Genomic DNA, 6,069 nt, shown 5'->3' on the forward strand with positions numbered 1-6,069 from the left:
TTTCTGTCCTCTTTGTCTAGCACTACATGCTGTGTGTCAGGAGAGCAGGCAGTGGTAAAGACTTCATGGTCCATAAAGCTGCCTCCTTTGGAGAGACACTGCGGTCAGCTTGGGGGTGTGAGGGAAACTGGGTGAAAGAAAAAGCTGGTTCCTGATGAGGGCTGATTTAGCAGTTGTCTGGGAAATTCCCTCTTGTGCCCCAGTTGGAAGCCAGTCGTATTGATTATTTCATGTCCTAGAAGTGTCAGAAAAAAAGGATAACAGTCCTTTCACTGATGTGGTTGGCAGCTGTGAACCTCTCATGGCCTCAGAAATAGCATTTCCAAAGAAAGGTAAGTGCTGAGTCTGGAACTGGGCAGCCCAGACAGCCTCAATAGTTGGGTAAATGGAGCCAACGGAGTGTAGGTGTCTAAAACCCAGGGCTGTGATCACATTCTGTAAATGCACACACTATAGGTTCACCAAGAGACAAAGGACATCAGCTCAGTTGGAGCCATTTCCATGGTAGATGCCTACAATCAGAGGAGAGAAATGCCAGCAGCATAGCTTTGTTGTACTTGTGGGGGGAAAAATGTGCTGTACTAGCACATTTCTGACTGCATTGTGTATGTTTTCAGGAAGTGCAGCAGGGTCTTCTACTCTAAGAAGAAAGAACAATTTCACATTAAATTTGAAGCAAACTCTCCAAGGACATCCATGAGTGAGTTTCTCTTCAGATTTCTTCAATGCCTCCTTCAATAGACCTTCTCTATCAGGACCCAGTTGGTCATTGATGTAAATAGAGTTGCTTCTACTGACACTGAATTTCATTCATTTCATTGTACTATCACGTGCTTTCTCCCATCACACAGTCACTAATTACATTTTCTTTTCTGTTTTCTTTTTACGGTCTAGAGGGGAAAAAACCTAAAAGAAAACAGAAAACTGAAGAGCAGAAAGAGGGAAGTGCTGTAGCAAGAGGGCTTGTGTATCCAGAGGTGGTGAAAATGCTTTCAAAAGGAGAAAAACCCATTCTCAAAAGAGAGTTATGATAACTAAGTGAACAAGCAGGAAGGTGCAGCTATATTTTCTGGTCCTAAGAAAAGGAATAATTTGATCAGTCCTTAGAACCTGCTTTGATATTACTGAATCCTGAAATGACCAAATGAAATGGTTTAGTCATGAGGCCTGTGGTGACAGGTTGGACTTGATGATCTTTGAGGTCTCTTCCAACCTTGGTGATTCTGTGAAAATTGATCATGCAAACTTTATGCCCTTGAAGCTTGGTCATGAGAGGGTGACACAGCATCTCGGCTCCTAGCACAGCAGGTGATTCATGGTTGATAAGTAACTACTGATCCTCCCAGATGAGTTTCTGGGAATTCAGGTCCAGGTTCACAAAGGGATTTAGGTTTTCAGACCTGTAAGAGGATATTACAGGCTTTGAGTTTACCATACAGGGACCAAGTCAGCTCAGCAGCTAAGGAGGGAATTTTCAGCAGTTGGCATATGGAGCAAGTGGGTGCTTAGACTGGCTGGAAGCAAATGCTGCAGAGGGAGATGTGTCAGAAATCTCCCATTTTTCCCTTGATTTAGGACTGTTAAGTCAGGGAGTCAGTTTGAAACCCCTCCCAGGTCTTGGGCATCTTATTCATGCTGTCAGGCACCTTTCTGGCAGAGAAATTGCCAAGTGTCTTTACATCAACACAACTGTCACCTTGTACTTTTTGCATCAGCAAAATGGGACAGGTGTTCCTGCTAGCCAAAAAGTGAGGTGATCCCAGGAAGCACCTCCTGAATACTGGTTTGAATCTGTAAAAGTCAGTGGCATAGGAAAGCCCACCTCTGAGTTCTGCATGGACAACACTGACCATCTGGCAGTGTTGGACTCCTTTCCTTTCCTGAGATGTTGGAGCAAGAGCGCATGGGTTCTCTAGCTCATCCCTTCCTCATGGCTTTGCTTTTCTCCATGGTGGTGAGAACAAGTGGTGCCTCAGAGGGATGAAAGTTTATGGTCAGAAAGTAGGAATTCTGTTGTCTCAGAAACTGTGAGCAATATAATTTTTCTCCCCTAACAATTTTCTTGCTGCTTGTCTGCTAAAAGACTTGTCAGGCAGGGTCACAGGATAACTAACTCTTCTCAAGAGAATGGCTGCAGTTTGTTGAAGTTACCCTGGTTCTTCCAACCATTTGACTGCTGGACTGACATACATTCACTACCACTGCCCTTCTGCTTCACCTAAGCAAAAAAATCCCAGAGAAATCACGTTATCCAAGCCCAAATTTGATCTGACTAATATTTGTTTCATGACTAAACAGTACACAGATCCAGAGCACTATGACATGTGGGAGCAGAGAACAAAGCCCGCCACTAAACAACAAGTACGTTCGTTTTCTGACTGAAATATTAAGTGAGGATTGTGCTACAGCCCTGCAAAACCTGGTTTGTTGCAGACAAAAAAAAAAAAGAGTTGATCCTGAGGTCTTGGCCAATAAATATCCAGTACTGTGAACTTCATTCTTCACTCAGCTCTCTCTGGTGCAACTAAATTAGAGAGCTGTTGAGAGCAGACTGATTTAAATCATCCGCGAAGAGCCACAGCTTAAAAACTCAGCTAAAAACCTACTTTCTCCCTCTCATTCCCATCAGATATGTTCTTCATTGCTTGTCCTAAACACCTACATAAGGTTGACAGTCATCTTTCTCTCTCTGTTTCTGGCTACATAACTCCAGATAAAACCTCAAATCCTACCTTCAAATGTGATTTGGCAGGTAAGCTAAAACCATGCTAAGCACATCTCTCTGCACAAACCCCAGCTCATTTGATATGCACAACAATGGTTTTTGGTCTTTTTTCATTCCTGGTGATCTATGATGAATGAGTATCTAGGCTTCTGATCACTTGGCCAAGGGGGAGGGGGGACTTTGCCATCATCCTGAGTAAGATAGGGTGGAGTTAGTTCTGTGGAAAAGTGACAGAATGAGTTTGGTACCAATTAGATCTGTGTTGTGATGGACATTTCTGCAGAGGTCTGACAATGAGGTTAGTGAAGCTGGTGAGGGGTGTGGAGCACAAGTCTTGTGAGGAGCATCTGTAGGAACTGGGATTGTCCAGCCTGGAGAAAAGGCAGCCTAAGGGAGACCCTCTTGCCCTCTACAACTACATGAAAGGATATCATAGTGAGGTTGGAGTCCATTTGTTCTCCCAAGTATCAAGTGATAGGACAAAAGGAAACAGCCTCAAGTTGTGCCAAAGAGGTTTGAATTGAACATTAGGAAAAATTTCTTCACTGGCAGGATTGCTGAGTACTAGAACAAGCTGTTCAGGGCAGTGGTGGAGTGATGAAGATGCTTGAAAGACGTGTAGGCATGGTGCTTAGTGACATGGTAAGTGGTGGGCTTGGCTGCTGTGTTCACAGTTGGACTCAATGACCTTGAAGTTTCTTTCCAACCTAAACAATTCTACGATTCTGTGATGTAAATTGTCCACTCTGCCAGTTCCCTCAACTTCTTGTGCAGAATATTTGTTCTTTTGTTGACATCTCCTTCTGTGTCCCCACTTGGTAGCTCTACACGCAGCAGAAGCCCTGAACACAAAGACAACCTGGGTATCATCACCAGGCACTAATTAGTGACAACACAGTGAGTGTGAGATGGGCAGGATTGGCTGATAGCATCACTCATCACTTTTGGATGTGTATTTTCCCTGTTTAGATGTCTTCAATCCATTTCAGGTGAAGTTTTTTTTTCCCCCCTGTCTGAATGACAAGTTTATTGAGTTTCAAGATAAAATGTGAGGTGAATAGTAGTTATGAGAGACCAATGGAGAGTCACAGGATGAACATACAAGTGTATTAACTAACTCTCAGTCGATTGGAGCAACTTCCTGCTCTCAAGGCACATTTAATTTGTGTGTAGCTTACATATTCCACAGATCAGACTGAAGACCTTGCTTGCCTGCCACCTTGTCCCTGATACAGGCCAGTCAGGGATGCCTAGAAGAGCCTGTAGAAACCAGGGAATCATTTTGCAATACTTTACCAGCCTGTTTTCCTGGCTTCTAGAAATTTTCATTTGAGATACTTCTTCTCACCTTATCAGTACTGGTGCAGAGGTTGTTTGGTCTTCCAGATCCTAATTGTAGGAAGAAGTGAGTAAAGAGGGAATTTCCTGTGGACACAGAGGAAGATCTAGGCAGCTCCATCCCACAGGTGCCAATTTAGGACACAAGGGAACTCTTGTGAACTGTCATAGAGCTCTGCTTTCCCTACTTCTCTGGGGTGTATGATATATGCCCTGTGCCTTGGACTTCTGCTTGGTAGGACTGAGAAGAGGGTGGCTTAAGATCTTCAAGTCTCAGAAACTGTTTGCAGCAACTGAAAAGTTTCATTGAAGAGGACACCACTAGCATCACTTGTGTCTTATATTAAAATTCTACCTTGCACCACGGTTGGATAGATTTGGAATTTGTTCTGTCTGTCCCATGGTTCCTGACTGAAGTCCCACTGCAATTTGAAGGGTAAACCCAGTAATTCATTTGTTCCTACTTGTTTGCTTTTCCTTCTTTTCCTTCCCTCCCCCCAGGTACAGTTTTGCTGTAAGTGTATCATAAACCAGGAGGCAATAAAATTAGTTACATGGCAAATCAAGACCATCTGATGGCTAGAGACAAATAAGAACTTAAGGATAACAGGCTGCACACACTGGGATTTTTATTCCAGCTCTCTTCAGCTTTGTATCCAAATCATCTTTTGATAGTCAAACACATTTTTAAAACTCTTAATGACTGCCTAATACTCTCCAGGTGTGTATTTGATTTTTATCCTCATGCTGACACATTGTCAGAGTGAAAAAGCCTTGAATTCATTTAAGTACAATTTAGAAGTTGACACCAGTGCATTAAAGTAAAAAGGAGGAGGCAGAAAACCAGGCTGATTTTAAACACCCATCTTTAACGACTTGGGCCTGGGGAGTTGTTTTCAGACTCTGGATTGGGTTTTGTGTAGTTTGAAGTCAGAGCAAACCCCTTGATTATCAGATGAAAGTACCACCAGCAGTTAAAGCAGGCAGAGGTCTGATAACACAGGGGTTAATCTGAGGCATGTGTGCAAGTCCTGCTGTGATAAAACCAGAGGCGGTTAGACCCTTTGCTCCAAAGGACACTCTGGCACTGCCAGGAGATTCATTCTGTCTGCAAAACCAAGCATGTAATTTCCCTTCTCCCTTGCTCTCCCCTTCTGTCTGTCTCTGGCTAGTCCTGTGGCTCAGCGGCAGCAGCCAGTCTCCCTGGTGATAACTGGGACAGCCGACCTTCAGCAGGGTGGAGTGAGGTATGCTTTCACTGCAGGATGTGGGCTAGGAAGCCCCCAGATTGCCTTTTTTTCCTGCTGGTCAGGAGGGATACAGGAGAGAGGAGGGATACAGGAGAGAGGAGGAATACAGGAGAGCAAGCTCGGGAAAACCCTGAGACCTCAGCTCTTGGTTGGGGGTGAGAGGTGGTGGGAAAAAAAAACAAGAAGAAAGAACGAAAAAAAAAAAGAGTGGAGAAACAATGTAAATAATAAAGAAAAAACTGAACACCCCTCCAAATCATCTGCCCCCCAACATCCAAATTACATCCACAGACAGCTTCCAGTTTATTGACTCTGTTATGTCAGATTTACAGGGTGGGCACAGAGATTAAAGCCAGTCCCTGCCATTCCCCAGTTAGCCACAGCTCATGGGAGCCTAACTGAATACAGCCGTCGGGCTTGGCATCAGAAACAAGTCCAAGCCTCCACAAAGCCAGCAGAAGAGACATTTCTACCTGTTTGCAAATGAAACAGAGGCACTCGAGTCTCCAAAACGTGGATTTAGTTGTCAGTTTTATTTCCTACTCTGGACGTGCTGTGCTGCCGATGAAGCCGAGTGTGAGCGACTTACCAGCCTGCACAGAAAACTTTTGCTTTCTGCTCCAGTCCGGTTCGAGACAGAAATCCTATAAAAGCTTCCTTCCCAAGCTGTGTGTTGAATGATGACACAGGAGTTAAAGAAGCGAAGGTGAAATTCCTGAGGCACTCCTAAAGACTTTTCCAAGAATTTCAAAAAGC

The sequence above is a fragment of the Dryobates pubescens genome, chromosome 21 (genome assembly GCF_014839835.1).
Source record: "Dryobates pubescens isolate bDryPub1 chromosome 21, bDryPub1.pri, whole genome shotgun sequence".
NCBI classification, from domain to species: domain Eukaryota; kingdom Metazoa; phylum Chordata; class Aves; order Piciformes; family Picidae; genus Dryobates; species Dryobates pubescens.